We start from the raw sequence: 24,856 nt of genomic DNA, 5'->3' as shown, positions 1-24,856 counted from the left end.
CCCAATGCCCCCGTCCCTCTCCCAACGCCCCCGTCCCTCTCCCCCCAACGCCCTGTCCCTCTCTTGCCCCCCCAACGCCCCCTCTCTCACCCCCAATGCCCCCTGTCTCACTCACTCCTGCCCCCCAACGCCCCTGTCTCTCTCACTCCTGCTCCCAACTCCCCGTCCCTCTCCCTCCAACGCCCCCGTCCCTCTCTTGCCCCCCCCAACGCCCCCCTCTCTTGCCCCAATGCCCCTGTCTCACTCACTCCTGCCGCCAACGCCCCCGTCCCTCTCCCCACTCACCCTCCAAAGCCCTCTCCCCTCACCCCCGTCCCTCATCCCTCTCCCCACTCACACCCCCAACGCCCCGTCCCTCATCCCACTCCCCCCAATGCCCCCATCCCTCTCCCCACAATGCCCCCATCCCTCTCACCCTCACCCCCCAACGCCCCCATCCCTCACCCCCCAACGCCCCCATCCCTCCCCCCTCACACCCCAATGCCCCCATCACTCTCCCCCATCACCCCCCAACGCCCCATCCCTCACCCCCTCACCCCATCCCACTCCCCCCATCCCTCTCCCCCCTCCCCCCTCCCCCCCATCCCACTCCCCCCAACGCCCCCATCCCTCTCCCCCCCAATGTCCCCATCCCTCTCCCCCAACGCCCCCATCCCTCTTCCCCCTCTCCCCCCCAACGCCCCCATCCCTCTCCCCCCCAACGACCCCATCCCTCTCCCCGCATCCCTCTCCCCCCTCGTCCCCCCATCCCTCTCCCCCCTCGTCCCCATCCCTCACCCCGCAACGCCCCCATCCCTCTCCCCGCCCCCAAACGCCCCCATCCCCCTCCCCCCAACGCCCCCATCCCTCTCCCCCAACGCTCCCATCCCTCTCCCCCAACGCCCCCATCCCTCTCCCCCCTCTCCCCCCAACGCCCCCATCCCTCTCCCCCAACGCCCCCATCCCTCTCCCCCCTCTCCCCCCAACGCCCCCATCCCTCTCCCCCATCCCTCTCCCCCCAACACCCCCATCCCTCTCCCCCCAACGCCCCCATCCCTCTCCCCCTCTCCCCCCAACGCCCCCATCCCTCTCCCCCAACGCCCCCATCCCTCTCCCCCCAACGCCCCCATCCCTCTCCCCCCACTCCCCCAATGTCCCCATCCGTGTCCCCCCAATGCCGCCATCCCTCACCCCCCTCTCCCCCCAACCCTCTCCCCGCTACGCCCCCATCCCTCTCCCCCCCATCCCTCTCCCCCCCCCAATGCCCCCATCCCTCTCCCCCAACGCCCACATCCCTCTCCCCCCAACGCCCTCATCCCTCTCCCCCCCCAACGCCCCCATCCCTCTCCCCCCAACGCCCCCATCCCTCTCCCCCCTCTCCCCCCAACGCCCCCATCCCTCTCCCCCCGTCTCCCCCACCCCTCTCCCCCCAACGCCCCCTTTCCTCTCCCCCCATCCCTCTCCCCCAACGCTCCCATCCCTCTCCACCCACAACGCCCCCATCCCTCTCCCCCCAACGCCCCCATCCGTCTCCCCCACGCCCCCATCCCTCTCCCCCCAACGCCCCCCATCCCTCTCTCCCCCCAACGCCCCCATCCCTCTCCCCCCAACGCCCCCATCCCTCTCCCCCCAACGCCCCCATCCCTCTCCCCCCAACGCCCCCATCCCTCTCCCCCAACGCCCACATCCCACTCCCCCCAACGCCCCCATCACTCTCCCCCCCTCTCCCCCAATGCCCCCATCCCTCTCCCCCCAACGCCCCCATCCCTCTCCCCCCAACGCCCCCATCCCTCTCCCCCCCAACGCCCCCGTCCCTCTCCCCCCAACGCCCCCGTCCCTCTCCCCCCTCTCCCCCAACGCCCCCCATCCCTCTCCCCCCTCTCCCCCAATGCCCCCATCCCACTCCCCCCAAAGCCTCCATCCCACTCCCCCCAACGCCCCCATCACACTCCCCCCAAAGCCTCCATCCCACTCCCCCCAACGCCCCCATCACTCTCCCCCCTCTCCCCCAATGCCCCAATACCTCTCCCCCCCTCTCCCCCGTCCCTCTCCCCGCAACGCCCCCATCCCTCTCCCCCCTCTCCCCCCAACGCCCCCGTCCCTCTCCCCCCAACGCCCCCATCCCACTCCCCGCTCTTCCCCCAACGCCCCCATCCCTCTCCCCGCTCTCCCCCCAACGCCCCCGTCCCTCTCCCCCCAACGCCCCTATCCCTCTCCCCCCTCTCCCCCCAACGCCCCCGTCCCTCTCCCCCCAACGCCCCCATCCCTCTCCCCCCAACGCCCCCATCCCTCTCCCCCCTCTACCCCCAACGCCCCCATCCCTCTCCCACCAACGCCCCCATCCCTCTCCCCCCATCCCTCTCCCCCCTCTCCCCCCAACGCCCCCATCCCTCTCCCCCCGACGCCCCCATCCCTCTCCCCCCAACACCCCCATCCCTCTCCCCCCAACGCCCCCATCCCTCTCCCCCCTTTCCCCCAACGACCCATCCCTATCCCCCCTCACCCCCCAACGCCCCCATCCCTCTCCCCCCAACGCCCCCATCCCTCTCCCCCCAACGCCCCCATCCCTCTCCCCCCTCTCCCCCCAATGCCCCCATCCCTCTCCCCACTCTCCCCCAACGCCCCCATCCCTCTCCCCCCAACGCCCCCATCCCTCACCCCCCTCAACCCCCAACGCCCCCGTCCCTCTCCCCCCAACGCCCCCGTCCCTCTCCCCCCAACGCCCCCATCCCTCTCCCCCCCTCCCCCCAACGCCCCCATCCCTCTCCCCCCAACGCCCCCATCCTCTCCCCCCTCTCCCCCCAACGCCCCCATCCCTCTCCCCCCTCTCCCCCAACGCCCCCATCCCTCTCCCCCCAACGCCCCCATCCCTCACCCCCCTCAACCCCCAACGCCTCCGTCCCTCTCCCCCCAACGCCCCCATCCCTCTCCCCCCAACGCCCCAATCCCTCTCCCCCCAACGCCCCCATCCCTCTCCCCCAAGCCCCCATCCCTCTCCCCCCCAACGCCCCCATCCCTCTCCCCCCAACGCCACCATCCCTCTCCCCCCAACGCCACCATCCCTCTCCCCCCAACGCCCCCATCCCTCTCCCCCCAACGCCCCCATCCCTCTCCCCCCTTTCCCCCAACGCCCCCATCCCTCTCCCCCCAACGCCCCCATCCCTCTCCCCCCTTTCCCCCAACGCCCCCATCCCTCTCCCCCAACGCCCCCATCCCTCTCCCCCCTCTCCCCCCAACGCCCCCATCCCTCTCCCCCAACGCCCCCATCCCTCTCCCCCCAACGCCCCCATCCCTCATCCCCCTCAACCCTCAACGCCCCCGTCCCTCTCCCCCCAACGCCCCCATCCCTCTCCACCCAACGCCCCCATCCCTCTCCCCCCTCTCCCCACAACGCCCCCATCCCTCTCCCCCCAACGCCCCCATCCCTCTCCCCCCAACGCCCCCATCCCTCTCCCCCAACGCCCCCATCCCTCTCCCCACAACGCCCCCATCCCTCTCCCCCCTCTCCCCACAACGCCCCCATCCCTCTCCCCACAACGCCCCCATCCCTCTCCCCCCTCTCCCCCAACGCCCCCATCCCTCTCCCCCCCAACGCCCCCATCCCTCTCCCCCCTCTCCCCCCAACGCCCCCATCCCTCTCCCCCCCAACGCCCCCATCCCTCTCCCCCCTCTCCCCCCAACGCCCCCATCCCTCTCCCCCCCAACGCCCCCATCCCTCTCCCCCCTCTCCCCCCAACGCCCCCATCCCCTCTCCCCCCCAACGCCCCCATCCCTCTCCCCCCTCTCCCCCCAACGCCCCCATTCCTCTCCCCCCATCCCTCTCCCCCCAACGCCCCCATTCCTCTCCCCCCATCCCTCACCCCCCAACGCCCCCATTCCTCTCCCCCCATCCCTCTCCCCCCTCGTCCCCATCCCTCTCCCCCCAACGCCCCCATCCCTCTCCCCCCCCAATGCCCCCATCCCTCTCCCCCCAACGCCCCCATCCCTCTCCCGCACGCCCCCATCCCTCTCTCCCCCCAACGCCCCCGTCCCTCTCCCTTCTCCCCCCAACGCCCCCGTCCCTCTCCCCCCAACGCCCCCGTCCCTCTCCCCCCAACGCCCCCATCCATCTCCCCCCCTCTCCCCCACACCCCCATCCCTCTCCCCCACACCCCCATCCCTCTCCCCCCAATGCCCCCATCCCTCTCCCCCCAACGCCCCCATCCCTCTCCCCCAACGCACCAATCCCACTCCCCCCAAAGCCTCCATCCTACTCCCCCCAACGCCCCCATCCCTCTCCCCCCTCCCCCGTCCCTCTCCCCCCAATGCCCCATCCCTCTCCCCCCTCTCCCCCCAACGCCCCCATCCCTCTCCCCCCTCTCCCCCCAACGCCCCCGTCCCTCTCCCCCCAACGCCCCCATCCCTCTCCCCCCTCTCCCCCCAACGCCCCCATCCCTCTCCCCGCATCCCTCTCCCCCCTCGTCCCCCGCATCCCTCTCCCCCCTCGTCCCCCCATCCCTCTCCCCACATCCCTCTCCCCCCTCGTCCCCCCATCCCTCTCCCCCCTCGTCCCCCCATCCCTCTCCCCCCTACGCCCCCATCCCTCTCCCCCCAACGCCCCCATCCCTCTCCCCCAACGCACCAATCCCACTCCCCCCAAAGCCTCCATCCTACTCCCCCCAACGCCCCCATCCCTCTCCCCCCTCTCCCCCGTCCCTCTCCCCCCAATGCCCCATCCCTCTCCCCCCTCTCCCCCCAACGCCCCCATCCCTCTCCCCCCTCTCCCCCCAACGCCCCCGTCCCTCTCCCCCCAACGCCCCCATCCCTCTCCCCCCTCTCCCCCCAACGCCCCCATCCCTCTCCCCGCATCCCTCTCCCCCCTCGTCCCCGCATCCCTCTCCCCCCTCGTCCCCCCATCCCTCTCCCCACATCCCTCTCCCCCCTCGTCCCCCATCCCTCTCCCCCCTCGTCCCCCCATCCCTCTCCCCCCTACGCCCCCATCCCTCTCCCCACATCCCTCTCCCCCCTCGTCCCCCCATCCCTCTCCCCCCTCGTCCCCCCATCCCTCTCCCCCCTCGTCCCCATCCCTCTCCCCCCTCTCCCCCCCAACGCCCCCATCCCTCTCCCCCCTCTCCCCCCCAACGCCCCCATCCCTCTCCCCCCTCTCCCCCCAACGCCCCCATCCCTCTCCCCGCATCCCTCTCCCCCCTCGTCCCCCCATCCCTCTCTCCCCCTGCAACACCCCCCGTCCCTTTCTCTCGCCCCCAAACGCCCCCGTCTCTCTCTCTCCAACCCCAACGCCCGCATCCCTCTCTCCACCCCAATGCCCTGTCCCGCTCTCACCCCCAACACCCCCTCTCTCTCACCCCAATGCCCCTGTCTCTCTCACTCCTGCCCCCAATGCCCCATCCCTCTCTCCCATCCCAATGCCCCCATCCCTCTCTCTCCAATATGCCCACTCCCACAATTATATTCCCTTCCCCTCCAAATCCCCCACAATCATATTCCCTTCCCCCAATCCCCCACAACATCCACATCCCCCTCCCCAAATCCTAATTCCCCACGTTCCTCATATCCACCACTTCCTATGCCCCCCCGGCCTTGCCTACATCCACATTCTCCTCCCTGGCCCCATCCTCAACTCCGCTAACCCCTTCCCACCGAATTTCCTCACCCATTTCCCTTCTCTACCACCCCCTGCCCCAGATAGTCCACACCCTCATATCCCCGTTCGCACTCCAGGTTGAATAAGTGCTGCCACGAGTGGGAGGGACGGACTGTGGAACAGCGAAGAGAGAGAGGAGGAGGGAGAAATAGATAGAGGGGGAGGTTTTACTGCACGGTGAAGGAGGACTGCAGCCACTCCTCGTTTCTTTAAAGCGGCCAAGCCTGGGTAAGAGTTTGTTTCCCCCCGCGGGTCAGAGCTTTGGTTTCGTTTCGAAAATTTAACCTTTTTCTGAAGAAACGATTTGCGAGAGCCAGCAACTGCGCGGCGTGAGTGTGTGGAATGAAACAGTAAGTTAATGTGTATCTGTGTGTGACATTCTCAGGGGGACTTATGTTACATTGTATCCCGTTTACAGGCTCGCCGTGTCTGTCCCGCCTCCCGCACAGGGGTGTCCAGCGCGGTGCTGTTCTCCCCCCGCCCGTCTCAGTCTGCAAACCGGGGGATTTGAGTGGGACCTCCTGCCTGGGGCTGGCCGTCCGTGTCTCTCCCGCACGCCGAGGAGGAGGAGGAGGAGGAGGAGGTAAGGAGCCGGTGAGGTGACCATTTCAAAAACCGCCCCTTGCTGCTCAGGGCCCTGCAATGCAGATAGACACGGGCAGGAGGGACTGCCTGTTTCTGGGTCGGACAAGCTCGATTCTCTTTTTTTAAAAATAAAGTATATATACATATTACTGGGTGCTGCTGTTGAGCAAACCGAAAAACCCGGCGTAGAGTGTGCCCAGTTATTTTTCTGTCCCTTCACCCCCCGGGAGAAGGGGCATTTGCAGTGGACTTTACCCGTCTGCTTGTGTGGAGCTAATTCGAGCACGTTACCATCTGTAGTGAAACCTTTGAAAGAGTTTTTTTAAACAGTTCTTAAAACGGAAACGAAACCTAAATATAGCGATGGTCGGATGCTGCTTTTGGGGAGGTGGCGGGGGAATTTTTTTTAGTGCTCTTGCTGATTGGTATCAGCCTACGGTTTTTTTTTAGTTTGAACTTTTTTTTAAATGGCCATGGTGCGAGCTTTTATTTCACAGCCTTAAACGCTTGTTGGGCCACCCACGTGCTCGCAGGTTTTAAAATGTTTAAAGTTTTTTTAAAAGGCTGGAGAGCACTCGATTCCTCCGTGCTCAGAGGCTGCTTTCGGTCACGTATTGAAGGGGACTGTATTCAATGAGGCCTAGCTGTCTCCCAGAGATAGACGTGGTCTGTCATCTCTCTTACCCCAGTATTATTTATTTCTATGCCTTGGCTTGTTCTGGTGAGGTTTCAACTGGATCTGGCTTGTTGGGATGGAATCATATATATGCTGCCAGCCACTGGAAACTATGATGCTGGTTGTAATTTGTCTAGATAAAGTGCATCAAACGCTCAACAGTTTTAAACTAGTATGATATTCTGCTTTCACCATAATTTTGAACTGAATTTGTTTTTTTAATCAATAAAACATTACAAGGAATTATCACTGCGTAATTAGGCTGTGATTTTATTTGCTAATGCCTGCAGTTGAATCATCTTTATGGTAAAGGATGGTTAACAGTTTATAAATTTGAAAAGCAGCCTACAGTGCAGGAAGTGTGTTGGAATTTGCAGGAGGAGAGTGTCATTTATAATAGATAAGAGCAGGCTGAGGAGGACAGTTCACTTGTGCTGTCATAGCCTCCAGGACTATGGGCCGAAAGCTTGGGAAAAAGGGAGTGTAGTCACATCTTTGGCTGGCATAGACACGATGGGATGAATGATCACCTTCTGTATTGTAAATGTCTATAAAGTCAGAACTCCCATGACACCAGATATTAGTCCAATGGATTTTATTCAAAATCACAAGCTTTTGGGACACTGTGTGTCTTCATCAGATAGAGGAGTGTGACTTCTGACTTTGTCCACCCCAGTCCAACACCAGCATCTCCACATCTTGGCTACCATCGACATTGTAAATGTCTAGAAGACGCTGAGGAATGTGCAGAGAAGGTTCATAGAGCTCAAATATAAATAGTGTGCATCAAATGAACATGATTTGGTTAAGCTACAGTCACAGATTGCTGCATGGCAATATAATGTAGCAATAGAGGAGACATGGTTTACAAATCTTTAGGAGGGAGTACAAGAGATCTGAGCAGGAGTAGATTATGTGAACCATGGAGCCTTCACTGTTCTGTATGGGGATATAAAAGGTGGGGGAGATGTTGTAGGGTTGGAACAAGTGAAATGCCCTTGAAAGAGAAAGGAGAGAGTCCAATTAGAGTTAAGAAGCAAGCTTCAAATAGTAAGAGAGTGCTGCAGAGCATTGGTTGAAAGCATCACTGACTGACGCACCACTGGAATTAAAACTAGTTTAATTTTACCTTGAGACAAAGGTCAAAGTGATGAGTATGATGGCGGTCTTAATGGGTGAATGAACAACTCTGACCAGGCTGAAACTATTCCAGGGTATGCTATGTTGTTACGTCATGTACCAGGAACTTCAAATGGCATCCAGTACCAATCTGAAACACGAAACATTGTTTTCTTTTTGAGTGAAAGCAAAACTGGAAATTGCTGGAGGAGCTCAGCAATTCTGGCAGTATCTGTGGAGAGAAAGCAGTTGGCGTTTTGACTCCTGTGACCTTTTTTCAGAACTTTATTGAACTGGGTGTTTTTGGAATGCCAGCTCTTTGCCTTGCCTGTGTAGATGTTGGCATTTAGAAAGGAGCTACTTCCCAAGGGAAATCAATTCCCCCTTCTTTTCAAATGAAAATGGTAGTGATCTGCCTTTTAGAACTGCTGGACCCTTGATGTGATGTGCTAGACTATTGTCTTGGGAGCTTAGCTTGCTGGTGAGGGGTGTTGGAGTCACATATGGGTAAATGAAATTCAAAGTGGCAGTGTTCCTAGTTAACTATAAAAGCATTGGTGACTCAGTTGGATTTTTTTGAGAATCTCACCCCTTCACAGTTATTTTACAGATACCAGCTTTGTTTAATTTGCTTGTTGCTTTGGATTTGTATTAGCTGGGAACGCGATAGCCTGACGTATTGCTTTTGAACTGTTAATCCAGAGACCCAGGTAACATTCTGGGCACTCCAGTTCAAATCCTGTCACAGCAGGTAGTTGAATTTTATTTTTAAAATGTCTGGGATTAAGAATCTAATGGTGACCTCAAAACCATTGTCATTTGTCTGAAAAACCCAGCTGGTTCACTGATGCCCTTTTAGGGAAGGAAACTGCCACCCTTACCTGCACTGACCTACATGTGACTCTGGACCCACAGCAATGTGGTTGACACTTCACTGCCCACTGGGCACTTAGGGATGGGCAATAACTGCTGACCTAACCACAGATGCCCTCATCCCATGAATGAATAATAAAAATAAAGTTAGGGATTGTCTGGAGCAGGATGATAGTCAGCTAGTGAATTTTTCTGACCCCAGTGATTGGTGTGTGACTTGCTGAAGAGACCTCGCTGCCAGGAAGTCCTTTGTCAACATGGGTCACCCTTGTGTCATGAGTTCAGATGTCTGGCTTCAATTCACCTTCCTATGTTTAACACAATGACAGGTTCATTAAAAATAATCAAGTAAGATACTACATTTAGGAAGATGGTTGGAGATGAGGCTGTAAAATAAGACCCTCCTTGCCAGAACCGATTCCGTGATCCTATTTCACAAGGGAGCAGTGGGTCAACCTTTTGTGTCCTGGTCAGTAATTATCCTCCAATCAACAACAGTTTTTAAAACCAGGTTATCTGGCCATTATTACACTGCTTGTGGGAACTTTCTGTGCACGGATGTGCTGCTGTTAAGCACCCCTTGCTGCTTTAATTTAGGCTGTCAACAGCAACTGCTCTCAGATGCTGTATCAATACAACAAAGGCTTTGAGATGCTTCACTGGAGTGTTCTGTTGTCCCTCTCTCCTCCTTAATCACCACTGCTACTTTTTCTTTGTGTGGCATGCAGGCATTTCCCGTACCTCTTCCTGCCCTTGAAACACGTCTTCGTTATTCCGATAACACATTACAAGAATGTGAACTTTGTTCACAGAATCAAAGGGAAATTATCACAGAAGGTATTATTGGCAGTGATAGTGGATAGATTGAGATAGGGTTAGGGTTCAGGCTGTGATTGTAGGTGGTTTGATTTGAATGGGAATTGAGCCGGAGTTTTAGGGTGAGTTACCCAACCTGACTTGAAATTTCTGAAGAAAGAGAATCATGGAGGAAAGTTATTTTTTTAAAGCTCCATTCTCATTTGTGTCTTCGAATTGCTTGGTGCTTTAGAGTCTCAATTGCCCACATGCACCTTCTGCCACTCTGACACCAGCCCACTTCCTGTCTGCCTTGTTTTACCACTGCTGTGTAGCTCCTGTTTGTCAAACTACATTGCCTCTCCTTGATCTCCCCTCTCTCCATTTCATACACTTTTATTTCAGGGGGTGGCCTAATATCCTTTTAAATGTTCCTGTGAATCCTCTCGGTAGGGGGTGGGGGCCTTTTTTTACATAATAAAGGTGCTGTACAAAGGTTTGCTAAAATTACAGCAGCTAGCTTGGTTCCTCGCCTGTCCGAACAGCCCTCTCCTGTTGCAAAGAATTAAGCCCCAAATCATCTCTCTTTCACCAGAAGTTTTTGTTGAGTGAAGCTGTTTGTAGTTCATATATTGAAAACTTTGATTCTGTAATTGTTCAACACAATCTCAGCAAAAACAGATACATATTTTTATCAAACTGCTATTTGCATGATAAGCCTTCTATTTTAACCTTCTCATGTAAACACTTCTGAAAAGTTTTGATAACCCATTGTGTTGTGACCTTTTCAGGCTGGAGGAGGTGCCTTTGGATTTTCGGATGGCTAAAATACAACAAAGGGAATGTACGTGCTGTGTGTGTGTGTGTGTGTGTGTGGTCATCAGACATTGAGGTCTCCATGTAATTGGGGGTTGGAATCTCACTTCCATCACCACCACTTGCTATGTCACCAAACCTGCTTCAAGTTCTTTGTTGCTGAAGTACTTTGTTTCCTCGACTTGACTATTCTGACATAAGATAATAAAGTGTGGGGCTGGATGAACACAGCAGGACAAGCAGCATCTCGGGAGCGCACAAGCTGACGTTTCGGGCCTTTCTGATGAAGGGTGCGGGCCCGAAACATCATCTTTTGTGCTCCTGAGATGCTGCTTGGCCTGCTGTGTTCATCCAGCTCGACACTTTGTTATCTCAGATTCTCCAACATCTGCAGTTCCCATTATCTCTCGACTATTCTGACAACTGATTTCTCTCCTCCCCACCTCCGCAACACTTCCAAACAAGTTAAACTTACCCAAAACTCTGCCCATACCCTAACATCACCCTGTCTGTTTGCCGTGTATGTGGAATAATAGGCCACTGATGCATTAAATTTTAAAAATATGTTCCAATCCTGCTGTAGCCTTGCTATTCTAATTCTCTAGCACTTTAAGCTACAATAATTTTGCACTTCCCCAACTTGGGTGCATTATGTATTATCCATTTCACCTATGTGATGAACAGTAATAGATGTGAAATGTAATTAATTTTCTTTCTTACACAATTTATAAGATATTTATTTTCCCCTCTCTATCTCTGTCTGGCAGTGCTTATCACATGCCTTTTTGACCAGACTTTTAGTGACCTGTAATAATGTCTCTTTCCTCATCGCAATGTCAGTTTTTGTCTGGTCACATTGTTGGAAAGTGCCGAGGAACAGTTTACTTCATTTTAGTAAATCCAAGGTTTTGTTGCATACCCTTGTCTGTCGGGCAGCCTGGGAATTTTGGTGCCGTATTGTGCCAGGGATGTACTACTCACTTGTGAAGCCTTGGAGTCAAGTTTTACAGAACAGAAAGAGGTATTTTGGCTCATTGTGTCCTTGCCAGATATCAAACAACTGTCTGTTCTGATTGCACTTGGCAGTGGTCTTGTATGGTGTGTCTGTGTATGGCCGTGACAGTAGCATTTCAAATCTCCATGCCCTCATGCCATTGGGCACTCTCACTTTGTCTGCTCAAATGTCTCAAACCCATACAGCCTGGAAACTGACCTTTTGGTCTAACCTATCTGTGCCGACCAAATATCTTTAATTAATCTAGTCCCATTTGGCAGCATTTGGCCCCTATCCCTCTTAAACCCCTTCTATTCATGTATCCGTACAGATCCTTCTTTAAATGTTTAATTGTACCAGCCTTCGCCACTTCTGGCAGCTCATTCCATACACGCTCCACCCTCTCTGGAAAAAGATGCCCCTTTGGTCTGGTCCCCTTTTTAAGCTTTCCCTCTCACCTTAAGACTGTGCACTTCAGTTTTGGCTTCCCCTTCCCTGGGGTAAGACCTTGGCTATTCACCCTTTCCATGTCCATAGTGATTTTTATAAACCTCCATTAAGTAACCCCTCAGCCTCTGCTCCAGTGAAAATAATCCCTGGACTATTCAGCCTCTCCCTATAGCTCAAACTTGGCTGTGTTGTAGGCTAACTGAACCGTTACAAGTGGAATGCAGTGTCTTCACAGGGACCACAACTGATGTTTCTACAGAGCCCTGCAGTCCTTAGTGCCTTCCTTTTATCTTCATGTGACCCAGTGTCACGTAGCAACAGGAGAGTCTGAGGTCTAGGGTGTGCTGTGTTTTTGTCATTATTTTCAACCACATCTTCAAAACAGAACTCTTCAAATGAATGGCCATTTAACTTGGTGCTTCCAAAAGCAAACCTTTAATTTTGCTTGAAATGGGATATATTTTAACAGCATCTGTAGCCTAGCTCTCTCTTTATGCCGGATGAACATCTGAATTAATAGCAGTCTATTGCTCCACTTAGCTCTAGAAGATTGGTGTCTTCCATTTAAAAAGGTGGTGGGAGGCTGGAGAAAAGTGTTCAAGTTTGATCATTTCAATCTCATTAAAGCTTTGAGCAAAAGGAGAACCAAACCACAGTGTACTGAATTGGAAACTGAAGGGGGCGATGCTGCTGGGGTGGGCTCTCTCTGGCATTCTTGTTGGCTTGTTGAGTGGCACGTTCATGAGCCAAGTGCAGGCAAAGGTGCTTCAGCCTTGCATGTTGTAGCTTTTACAGTCAATCCACAAACCACACACAAGTGACCTTGCCCTGTGGCAAATGCTCTCACTTAAACTGACCTAGTTTCTGGCACAAGGCAAGGCGAACTGGAATACATAGAAACGATTAAGTTGAATTTGCAGCGCAACCCGTTCTGCCCAACAGGTCCCTACTGGCATTTGTGCTTCATATGATCATCCTTCCTTTAACAAACCTTATCAGTATATCCTTCTGTTACTACTCCTTTCCGTGTTTACCTAGCTTTCCCTTCCACGGCATTTACAATATCCACCTCAGTGTGGTTATGTGTTCCACATTCTAACCACTTTCTCTTTGGATAAAGAAGTTTATTTTGTTTGTTCATGGGATGTGGGTGTTGTTGGCAAGGTCCATGTTCATTACCCTTGAGAAGGTGGCAGTGCTGAGCCACCATTGGAATCTCTGTTGTGCAGCTACACCCACGGCGCTCTCTCTAGGAGCGAGCTCCTAGATATGGATCCCGCGAAGGGGCAGTGATATAATTTAGCAGTCATGGTGCTGTGCAGGCACCGATCATGGTATTCCCACTTGTCTGCTGCCCTTGCCCCCTTGGAGGAGGAGGTGGTGGGGTTTGGAAGAAGTTCTGGTAGTTGCTGCAGTGCAAGTTTTTACTTTTTAAGGTTTTAGCGAAGCTTTGTGGCTTGGTTTGTAGGTGAGGTTGTTGACTGGCTTGTTTTCATTCAGACGTTTCGTCACCATGCTCGGTAACATCAGTGAAGGCTCCAATGAAGTGATGTTGTTCTACTCCACTTGGAATTTGTACTGACTGGTCCATTATGGTATGTCGTGTTATTTCTGGTTTTGATCTGCATGGGGTCCAGTTCTTCACAATGAATTCTCCATTGTCTGAGTGTACTAATATTAAGGAGAGTTTGTTTTGCTGCTAGCTGAACTCTCCTTAATATCTGTACACTCAGACAATGAAGGCCATCAGTTTAACTGGGCCAAGGTAACCATTGTAGCCCAAGCCAAACAATGACACGCTCGGGAATTCCTAGAGGCATGGTTCTCTATCCATAATGCAATCAATAAACACATAGCATTGGATCCCATTTACAAACCCAAACAGATCAAAACCAGAAATGACACTACTCACCATAATGGACCGGACGATATAAATTCCAAGTGGAGTAGAATAACATTGCTTCATTGGCGGCCTCACTGATGCTATTACCTAGCATGGTGATGAAATGTCTGAACAAAAACAAGCCGGCTCAGCGAGCAAGTCAACAACCTCAAGTTTTTACTTGGCTATGGTAGTGATTAATTTATTACCTCTACTTTGTAGGGTACCCTGCAATTAGAAGTAGCTTTTCAGCTTAGCAGTGAACTGACGGCAGTGTACATACTGCCTTGGAGGTCCCAAGGTCTCTGATCAATGCAACGTTGCCAATTATATCATAGAATGGTGGAACAGGCTCAAGGGGCTGAATGGCCTACTCCTGTTCCAACAATTGCAGGCTGCTGTGAGTCCATTATTTGCCGCATTCATCACCTCTCCTGTATTTTGCTGAAATGCTTTCAGGTCTGGTGTGTTTCCTCACTTCATATTGCAGCCTCGAAAGGAGGCTCCTTGGCTTGGGGTACATGTTTGCTGTGTGTTATCTCTACCCAGTTCATCCCATGCCCATGTTCCTTCTCCATAGCTCTAAGTCGTTCCTTCTTTTTCTTTAATTACATGTCCAATTCCTTTGTTTTTTTTTGAGGAGCTACAGTCGATTCTTGTTCAACTGCCCTTCTTCAGGAAGTGCATTCCTGGTAATTGAGTTTTATTTGGAAATTCTTCTTCCCCTATTCCACCTTGTTTTGTTTTGCTCATTGTCTTGCCTCAACCACCTCTGGTTACAGACCCTCCTGCCAGAGAAAACTATTTCTCCTCCTCTTTTTTTTGACAGTGCCCTTCATAACAGAATATTTGCTCTTGCGTGTCCCTTTTGTGAGAGATCTCTAATTCCACATGACTCCAGTCCATTATCTCTTCTCTGCTATGTCTTCACTTGTTACTACGTTGGTTCTTCAACTGCACCCTTGCTGAAAATGCAACCAAGGCTTTCTCTGTTTTGAGTAGCTTGTGTTGAGATGTGATCTAGGTGCCGTGATGTGTCTGTGGAAAGGCAAAACGACCAGGACTGAAATCGACAAAATCGATTCCTAGTTCCATTTTAAAGTGTTACTGGAGTAAGTTAGATGAAGGAGGTTTGGAAATGAGAGGAGGGGGTAAGCAATAATCTGGCCATACAGTGGCACACTGACTAGCCCAGCTGTCTCAATGCCAGGTCCCTTTATAACTTTGGTCTGGTCAAACCCTGGTTTGATTCCAGCCTCCGGCGACTGTATGTGTGGAGTTTGTATGTTCTCCCTGAGACTGCGTGGGTTTCTTCCGGATGCACCAGTTTCCTTCTGCAGCCTGAAGATGTGCAGGTCAGGTGGCTTGGCCATAGTAAATTGCCCATAGTGTGGAATGCGTGAAGCTAAGTGGATTAGCCATGGGAGATGCAGGGGGATCAGTCTGGGTGGGCAGTGTGGACTCAATGGGCTGGTCAGCCTCTTTCTGCATTGTAGGGATTCTGAGGTATTAAGACTGCTTGGTACATATTGATTTCATCTTTGAGAGTTTTGCACTTAATGTTTGAATCTGCAACCTCTTATCCTAAAACTTTAACCCCCTTGTTCTGCGTTGTCCCATAGGAGGAAGCATCCTTTCCATGTCTACTTTAGTTGACCCCTGTTTTAATGTCTTTTAAAACTCAATTAAGGTCTCTCATTCATCTTCATTCCAGAGCAAGTAGGCCTACACTGCAGAATCTCTCTTAAGACAACCCCTCATCTCTGCAATCAATCTATGAACCTCCTCTGAACTGCCTTTTGATACAACTGCATCCACCCGCGAGTAAAGGGACCAGAGTTGTACACAATACTTGAGGTGTAGTCACACTAATGCCTGTACAGTTGCAGCAACACCTCCCTAAATCTGTGCTTGATTCCTTTTTTAACAGTAAATACCAGAATTCCATTTGTCTTCCTTAGTACCTGCATTCAAGTTTTCTCTGATTCATACACGAAGACGGCGAGATCTCCCTGCAGGAATGCAGAGTTGAGGTGAAAATCTAATCAGCTGGGCTCTTAACGAATGACAGAACAGAATGGAAGGGCCAAGTGGCCTACTTGTTTCTTTGTTTTGTATGATAAGTCGAAGTTCTTTCACCTCTAGAAGAGCCAAACTTGTGTCAGCTTATGTTCCAGTACCAACCAAATGGAAATGGACATAGACAGCACTGCAGTTAAAATCAGGACCATGCTATTATTTGACATCGCAATCTCCGAGAGATTGGCCGCCTCGCTCATCTGTTTCCCTAGCTCGAGCCACAAGGGCCGTTGAGATGCTCCAGAAATCATGTTTATAATTGCATTGGCAACGTGGCAGACTGTATCATGCATGCGTTTGAGGGCAACATGTTAAATAGGAGATTAATGAGATTTTCCAGCGTTAAATCCCAACAGTTTTCAATACTTACTGTACAAGATCAGGCTATTGTTTGGTCTGAACGAGAATTTTTTTCCTCCTTTTTGTTACTTTTGATCAAACGTGTTTGAACTTAAACCCGGAGAGGAGCATCTTCAGCTTATCAATGCTGCGCCTAAATGTGGGATATGTGGGTGTCCTCCCTGTAATTCACCATGTAGTGTTTATTTGCATCATTGTTAAATGTTTGGTTCGCTAATAAATCTGGAATAAAATATAAATACCCTTGGCTTCGTGGCAGGCTTTGAACTTGTGACTCCTACGCATTGGTCCAAGCCTCTAAATTGTGGCTGTACAATTGCTATTGCAAGCTGTCTCGCATATAATCGGTTTTCTTGTCTTTGCGCCTGAGCATTGTTTTCAAATAGCGATTGAGTGTAGGTTGTGGGTTCAGGGTTGGTCACTTGCAAGGGCTCGAAGTGAGTTCAGATGCTTCAGTGATTTAACAGTCATACTGTGCATTAATTCCCTTCCTGTTCAGGACATTAGGAATAGGAGCTGGTGCAGCCCATTCAGCTCTTCCAGAGTCCGCTATTCCACTGGATTGTGGGTGATCTGTGACATTTTTCCCTTTATCACCTCTCTTTCTGCCTGTGTAATGCCCCACATTTGTCCTTGCTCATATTTGTGTCTCATATGCTTGCAAAAATCGGTACAGTCTAGTTTTTTTTTTTGCTGGCTTACTATTGTGTTCTAGTTTCTCTGTATCAGTTTCTTAATCCTCCTTTAAATTCAAAAATGTTCCCAATCATCAGGCTTACTACTTTTCGGCAACTTTTAATCTAATTTTCAACTTCTCTTGTTATCAGTGTTTAGATATCCATTCCTGTGCTGCTTTTTGTGTTGCAAAGGAATGTTAATTTTATGTAGGCCATATTTTAACTTTTTTATAAGTCAGCCTTTGCCTATCTACCAGTTACCTTTTTTGTAATGTACCTTCCCAGCTCTACAAAGCCAATTTTCCAATTATAACATAGGCCTAGATTCTAATGTTTAACTCTGGCACATAATGGGTGGTGGTGGAGGATGCTGAACTTTTATTTTGTAACTCAGAGTTAAGAACTAAACATATTCGAACCAAAGAGCGATTTGAGGGAAAGAAACCTCAGATGACTGAATCAAAATCTTGAGTAAAAACAAAGTTGCTGGAAAAGCCCAGCAGGTCTGGCAGCATCTGTGAAGGAGAAAGCAGTTAACGTTTCGGGTCCGGTGACCCTTCCTTAGAAAATCTTAAGATAGAGTGGGAAATCATACCACAATATTTTCTAAATGACCAATGGAAGAATGATGCAACCATGTGGACCTGCATTGTTTCATCAACAAGGAGGTAACGAGACATGGCCTGGCACTTTTTGCTACCATACAAAAGCAGGATAAATTTATTTTTTTAAAATCAGAATTTAGGACAGGTGATTTGAAAATGCATGAAGGTTTGGACAAAATTTATCAAAAAAATAACTTACTAATTGCTTGGTCAAAATCTGACGCATTCATAAAGTGTAGGTCCATGGCAGAGAGAATGGAATTCAGTGGATTGTATGCAAGACTGCAGAATTTCTATATGCAAGTTGCCCAGTTGATGCTGGTATTTAAGTTAATAGGCTGTGGCAAAGTATCCTGTTTCATGACAGACTTCTAGTTTTGACAGGAGTTAAATTTATTAAATACACGCAGCCTGAACAAATGTCAGAAGCACTTTTAAAAACAGTCTTTGGACAGCTTTCCTTCCAGTAGCACTTCTGGCAATGGGGAATTGGCCAAAGAATAGAAAACAGAGGACACATTGTCGGTGGGCTGATGAGTCTGCTGAGAAGCAGGTGACCATTTTTATTAAAAGAAAGCTGGAAAAAATGTTTTTTGACAATCTTGAGATGGCACGGGAATTTGGGATTTACAGAAAGAGTTCAAAGTTCAAAGGGTGTAGTCAATCCATGCTGCATGTGGATCCAAATCACTAACTGTTTTAGAGTGATAGAGTTTTATAGCAAACAAGAAAAGGTGGGAAGTGATGGAGGTAAATATGAAACAACACCTACGTTGATCACAAGACGTTCCAGTTTCATGATGAATATGTTGGTGGTGGAATCACGTGTAGTATTAGACAATGGATGTACTTCTACAGTGTGTGGAGTAGATTGGCTGCAATGCTACCAAGACCCAGAAATAAAGATTGGAACAAAGTGAAGCGAACTGAGTTCCGCCGGGGATGACCCAGTACGAACCCTTTTGTAAAATAGCTGAAATCGATCCTTTCATTTGCATGGAATTGAAATAGTTATTAAGTAGGCCATTGACTTGGGGGATTGCAGAGCATGAATAAAGACTGTGGATCAACAATGCAGTTCTAAAACAGATTGGAGATTGGAAAAATCCCCAAATGTAAGTAGGTGGATAGCTGCAGTCAGCTATTTGATAGCTTCTTTGAGCTTGTCCATTTCTTCATTAAACTATAAGAAACATTGGGGAAAAGGATGTTTGAAACTCAAATGTACACCAAATAAAGTAGGAACATAATATGTTTTATATTTTTGTTGTTTTCATCATTGCGTACATAGATGATAAACTTATCTCTTTTCCTAAAAGAGAAGGGACACTGTTATTTTCTCATAGGGTCTGTATGGATTTCTAAGACCAAATAGAACTAGAGATCAGGTGACACGTTAAAGAATCCGGTGAGAATCTGACTCTTCGGGTGCAAGAGGTCCGAGGTCCAAGTTCAGGTCCTACTTGCTCCTGAGATGTGAAATGATATCTCTGAAGAAATCAACTAGAAAATTATATAATTGTGTGAGACTTTGATTAGGTGCATGCATACAATGGGAGTAAGCAGGCAATGGGGGAGTTACTGGTGGTGTGAGTGTTAGAATAAACTCTGATTAGGTAAATGTTTGCCTGGACACTCTGTCGAACCAGTGTTTAACCTCTCGTATTTAACAACTGGAGAGAACTCCTCTGCTCTTTGAAATAGCATTTGTTGTGCTTGCCTGAGGCTGCAGGAGTACCTTGGTTTTTAAATGATCTGAAGTGTGACAATACAGCCCTCCCTCAGTACTGCACTGGAGTATCATCTTGGACTTTTTTGGTGAAGTCTCCAGAAACTGGGACATGAACGCATGGCCGTTTTGAGTCGGAAGTGAACATGCTACCTGCTGAAACACAGCTAAAACCTCGTCATATTATGGTTCATGTTTTTTTTTTAATCTGTTCATTATTAATGTGGAGGGGATTAATTTGTATTGATAGTACAATCGGTCGAACATGGAATTTACAATCCCAAACTCCTGGGAATGCCAGTCTGAATTTTGGTGAGTAAAGTACAGCTGGATGCAGTGGATTTGAGCCTGACCCTGTGGCACATCTTATCTCACTATGAACAGCCCTGATGGTCAGGGAGAAATTAATGGTTTCAACTCTTTCTTGGCCTCTGTTCTTTGTTTTTTGCTGTTCATCATTAGCAGTGTTGAGTTTTGTAAATGATATGCATGTAATGTTTAACTGAAAAGGGCAGCCAATATCAAAGGCCTAATGAATTTAAATTATTTGCGCTCTTCCTGATGAATATGTTCCACATTTAACTCATGAATGTCAAATAATGTTTGTTTCCTCTGCTTTTACTATCTATAGCGATATTACTCACCAGCTACTTGCACTTCTAGAATTAAATGGTATACTGGTGTGGGTGGGAGGATGATGATCTTCCATTTAATTTGCAATAAAAATATAGTTTTTAAAAAATTGAAGGCACAGTTCAGTGACAGGAATCAGTTGCTACTTCCTGTGTATGTATCTGGGATCATTTGACTGCAGTCCCTTTTGAAGGAGCTGCTGTTATTTGTAGTTATTGGAACTGATAGCACCTTGACTAGATTTACTGGCTATCCATTCAACAATTGTCAGCCAGGGTTCAGTGACAAGCACTTCCACTAATGGTTAGAAGGCTTCACTCCAACGTTTAAATCAGGATTGGGTCATCCAGCCCTCATCCTGCACCACGATTTGATAGGATTATGGATGATCTGATTTTAGCCTCCATTCCTACCTATTTATAGACTACCCACTGATACCACCAACTGCCTTGTCCATTAAGAACCTATGTACCTCTGCTTTGAAGTTATTCAGTGACCCTTTGCTTCCAGTGCTAATTGGGGAAGAGTGTTCCAAAGACACTTGATGGTTGGAGTGGAAATGTGACATCTTTTAAAAATGGTGGTGTAGGTCAAGAAAAGATGGACTATCTGCTCCTTTACCCACCTTCCATCATCGTGCCACCCCCACCCCGGCCAACTTATTTCGGAGAACCGTTCCCGTCCCCCATTTTTGAAGGAGGGCCCAGACCCGAAACGTCACCTTTCCTGATCTGATGCAGCCTGGCTTGCTGTGTTCATTCAGCTCTACACTGTGCTATCTCAGATTCTCCCAAATCAGCAGTTCCCACAATCTGTGTGTTCCACTTAAACTGTGTTGCTTTGTTCTAGTCTCTCCCACAAGGGGAATTACCCTTTTCTTTCTGGAAAGACCTTTCAGAATGTTGAGTAAGATCACCTCATGGTCTCCTAAACTGTAATGGATACAAGCCTCTCCATCCTTTCAACATAGGCCAACTCACCTCTCCGCATTACCACTTGAGGGCTCTTCCCTCTCCCCACTACAATCCAAGGTATCAGTCAGGTGAACCTTCTCTGAACTGTTGAAGCATTTAAATTCGTCCTTTTTATAGGACCAAAACTGTTGTAGTGTCACAGCCACCCTGCATATCCATCATATGGTCAGTGAACTCCGTTAACCCCCTTTCTTTATTAAATTTGTGTGGTTCAAGTAGCTCAGCCAAAAAGACACAGATTAAGTTAGTTTGCAGCAAGCTGTTAATGAAGATAATAACTTTATCTCTTTAACTCAAGTGATAGACAGGTATTATCAATTTGAAATCCAAATGAGACAGGCATTCCTATCAGAAGGAAGTCCTAGTTAAACTGCAGCACACTGTCGTGCCTCATTACTAGAGTTCCTTGTCGCTGAAGCAAAGAGGTTAACACTGGAGGTTAAATCCATCTGCTGTGATGGCTTTTGTAGTTGGATAGTTGGTACTTTTTTTAAACAGGGAGACTTTAGCAAGACATCCAGTTTGGGGAGGGGGCATGTTTACAAGTTGCTTGTTCCCGTTTAGCTGCCCAGTTGCTCTCCAACCGACCACTAACAACTTCGAGCTGTGCCTCGCTCTTCTTGCAGTGTTTTTCCCAGATTGGTTGAAATTGAATCTCTCTCTCTTTATCCAGGCAACCTACTTTATTTTTAAAGAATCATTTGCTCTTCAGTCACAGGTTAAGTTGGCTGCTGTTACTTGTTGATTTTGATTTTAAAAAATTAATCCTGTTTCATAGAAAGCATTGGCATTCCAGGGACTGCTAATTTCCACCTTGTGGTTCTTGGGAGTTGACCAGAAAAAAGACCCAATTTAAATCCCTTTAGTGAGTTTTCAGTGATATCTCTTAATTCCCAGTTAAATATTTTTACACATCTGTGCATCTCTGTAATTTGTGCAGATCTTGCATTTGTATGGTCGGGTGCTTTGTGGCCACGTTTGCTTTGAATTGGATACTGGCAGCTGGACTCAGATTTAACTTTTTTGCAGAAATGTGCAACACCATCATTGTGACCATTTAGGGGATCCTGATCACAAGCCCAAGGCCAACACCTGACAGAGTGCCCTCAATTGGCTGAGACCTGTTTATTTAGTTGGGTAGATGTAAAAGATATGCTGTATTTAAAGGTGCCAGGGAATTCTTCCTGGTGCCTCGGTCAATATTTATCCTTCAACCAATATCCCTTTTTCCACAAAATAATTAACTTGCTATTCCCATGTTGTGGGTTTAAAGGGTCCTAAGGCATGTAAATGGTCAGCTGTGTTTCCTACAATATCAAAGTCCTTTATGCTTCAGAAATGCCTCGATGGCTTTCAGGTGTTGGGGGACACAGGCTATTGGAATAAGGTATATTAATGCTGGCCCTTTTTAAAGCAGAACCAAAGAACACCGCTTTATATGCATGTTCTTTTCCTAATTGTGTGCATTCAGTCAATTTTTCCTCGCAGTAATGCGCAGCTGCATGTTCCTACGTGGGAGGTTGGGATAAGGGCATACATAATCAGGCACAATAATTCAAATGCAACTTCTGACTTTTGGGATTCTTCCTACAGCTGTAGCCAACCTGTGTGCTTAACAACTGTGTACAAAGACCACGAATAGAGAAGAGCTGGTCCATCCGACTTGCCAATCCTGTGTAAAGAGATCGCTTCCTCTTCAGGTTGTAGGAAGGCTGAAGAAACTAGATCAAAATCCCAAGGCCAGTTTGGTGTTGGAAACAGAAGTAAAGGTGGGGGTGGGCAGAGAAGTGGAATTTTCTTTCCAACCTCTCTGGATGAGGGAATGTAGTCAGGAGAGTAGGCTGGCCGTGACTGAGTGGCCTCTTGGATGCTGTAATTTTAGGTCCAGTCAAGATCAATTCAATACTCCTGCACAAAAAAGTTGAAGGCTTAATTCTCAATTTTAGGCATGAAAGCTCATGTTTAAATATTGATTATAGAGTCTTGATTTAAGAGTCTGTCAAGTTGGTGTACATTTCCTATTTGCATTGTTTGCGATGAGCAGAAATATCTTTCATCTATTCAGGCCGATACGCTTGTTTAATTTTGTTCTGAAGGTTATTGATCCAGCCCAGCAGTATGTTTGTAATTTTTCATTTGAAAAGATTTGGTGTAATTTTAACCCTGGGTTCGCTGTATCAACCTGCAATCACAGTAGTAATAAAAAAAACTCCGTATGAGACCAAAACAATGAAATAGAAAGGTCCTGTTGACCACCTGCCATTTTTAAGTGGGCTTCAACTTTTAAGCAGGCCCTTTCCTGCTTGAAACAGGAGGGAGTCTCCTTGTTCAATGCAGTTCTGAGTCCTTTGTGTTTGCCATGATTTATGTTGAAAGTATGACCCTTCAGTAATTAAGGCTGGCCAGGGAAGAAAATGATCAATTGTTTAAGGAAGTTATAGCTGTGGGTATATTGTGTGTGTAATTTTATTTTTAAAAACTGGGGACTTTAAGAAGTGCTGGCAAAACAATTTTGCTTATACGAGTGCCACCTGCAATTCTCTCTCCTTTTTCCGTTCCTGTTTTCACAGCCTCTACCTCTGTTTGTTGCTACTTTCTTCATGTGGTAGACCCATGTTGCTGCTTTACTTACTCCCTTGTCTACTTCCCCTCCAGTGTCATTCAAATTGCTATAAAGCAATGTACTAAGGGGTGTCACAGGAGCATAGTCAAAATTTACTACCAATCCAAGAGATGTTTAACCAAAGCTTAGTCAAAGAAGTGGGTTTTGTGCTTCTGAAGAGGGCGAGAGGGAGGGGGAGTGAATTTCGGAGCTTAGGCCTGGCTTGCTGAAGTTTTGACGACGACTATTGGTAGAGCAACTGAAATCAAAGGTGCACAGAAAACGGCCAGAATGGAGAAGGGCAATAGCAGAAACAATATGGAGACAGGCCACATTAGAGAAAGAAGTAAGAGATGGAGATTAAATGAGATTGACAACTCATCTCTGCACTTCCAGCAGAGTATTTTACATGATGTGGCAATGTTTCTTATCTGCAATAACACACATTGGGTGTGGTTATTGAGGAATCCAGCAGACACTTATTATCGTTAACTATTATGCAGCAGCATTACATTCCTCGGGCATATGAGGTTGAGCTAATACTAAGCTGTTAGGTTACAGCAGGAGCATTCTTCTAGTAGAATGGATCATTTGAAGCATGACAAATTAGGATGGAGAATGAGATTTTTATACTGGGAGATCACATCCCATTTTGCAGTGATTCTGTCATGAACATGTCTCTTAAAGGTGTACAGACCGTGAGACTTGACTTAACAATCTCCTGAGTGTCAGGACGCCCAAGGTTTTCAACAGCACAAGTGCAGGTTTTGAAATGTGATATTCTTCCCATGGGCAGATTGAGTGCACATGAGGGCCAGTAGTAATGCTGGTGGGCCCTGTAATTACTCAGCCACCTGCCTGCTGAAGACCTTGTTCCATTTTGCAGAGAGCATTGCTGTGCCACACAGCCCTCCTGAATGTGTCTTGTTGGTTGGTTCTCTGTCACTTTAAAGCTAAGGCGTGCTGTAATAGTTACAGGATTTGCATTAGCAGCAGCTGTTAGAAGACAGGACTTTCCAAGGAGAGGGGAAACCAGTAAGAACAAGAAACACTGCTTCCTACACTTGAAAGTGCAACACGTTGCAACATCCAAACGTGTATTCCAGTGTAGATGTTGTGCCTCTCTGTCACCTTGCATATCCCTGTCTTTTACCTGCATTACGTTATTGGATATGCACCCACACTGTCTACTGTTTGAGATAGCTAGGGTATACAGTCACTTTGACCTTAATTAAGCTTTATGGATGATTGGATGTATTTGAAGTTGATAACTTAAGAAAAAGTGTGAAACATATTAATGTGAGCTGCAAAGAAACCTTTTACGAATGCTTTCCCTGGCAGATGAAGCACTGTGAGGGGGGGAAAAAAACTAGCTGCCACGTTT

At 49.1% G+C, this 24,856-nt stretch overlaps 1 protein-coding gene across 5 annotated transcripts in view; it reads left to right on the top strand.

The window, feature by feature from the left end:
- The first annotated feature begins 5,727 nt into the window (after positions 1–5,727).
- The window catches only part of LOC125463188 (GTPase KRas), a 53,321-nt gene continuing 34,192 nt past the window's right edge, over positions 5,728–24,856 (top strand). For 2 of the 5 annotated variants that reach the window (XM_048554072.2, XM_048554073.1), the window contains exons 1-2: positions 5,729–5,851; positions 6,042–6,206. The gene's annotated coding sequence lies outside the window, so the exon portion shown is untranslated. The other 3 variants (XM_048554076.2, XM_048554074.1, XM_059654706.1) reach the window with 3 other exon arrangements.

Source organism: Stegostoma tigrinum, chromosome 25 (assembly GCF_030684315.1).
Source record: "Stegostoma tigrinum isolate sSteTig4 chromosome 25, sSteTig4.hap1, whole genome shotgun sequence".
Classification (NCBI taxonomy): domain Eukaryota; kingdom Metazoa; phylum Chordata; class Chondrichthyes; order Orectolobiformes; family Stegostomatidae; genus Stegostoma; species Stegostoma tigrinum.
The sequence above is the reverse complement of the archived record's forward strand: the minus strand, read 5'-3'. Positions and strand labels throughout refer to the sequence as shown.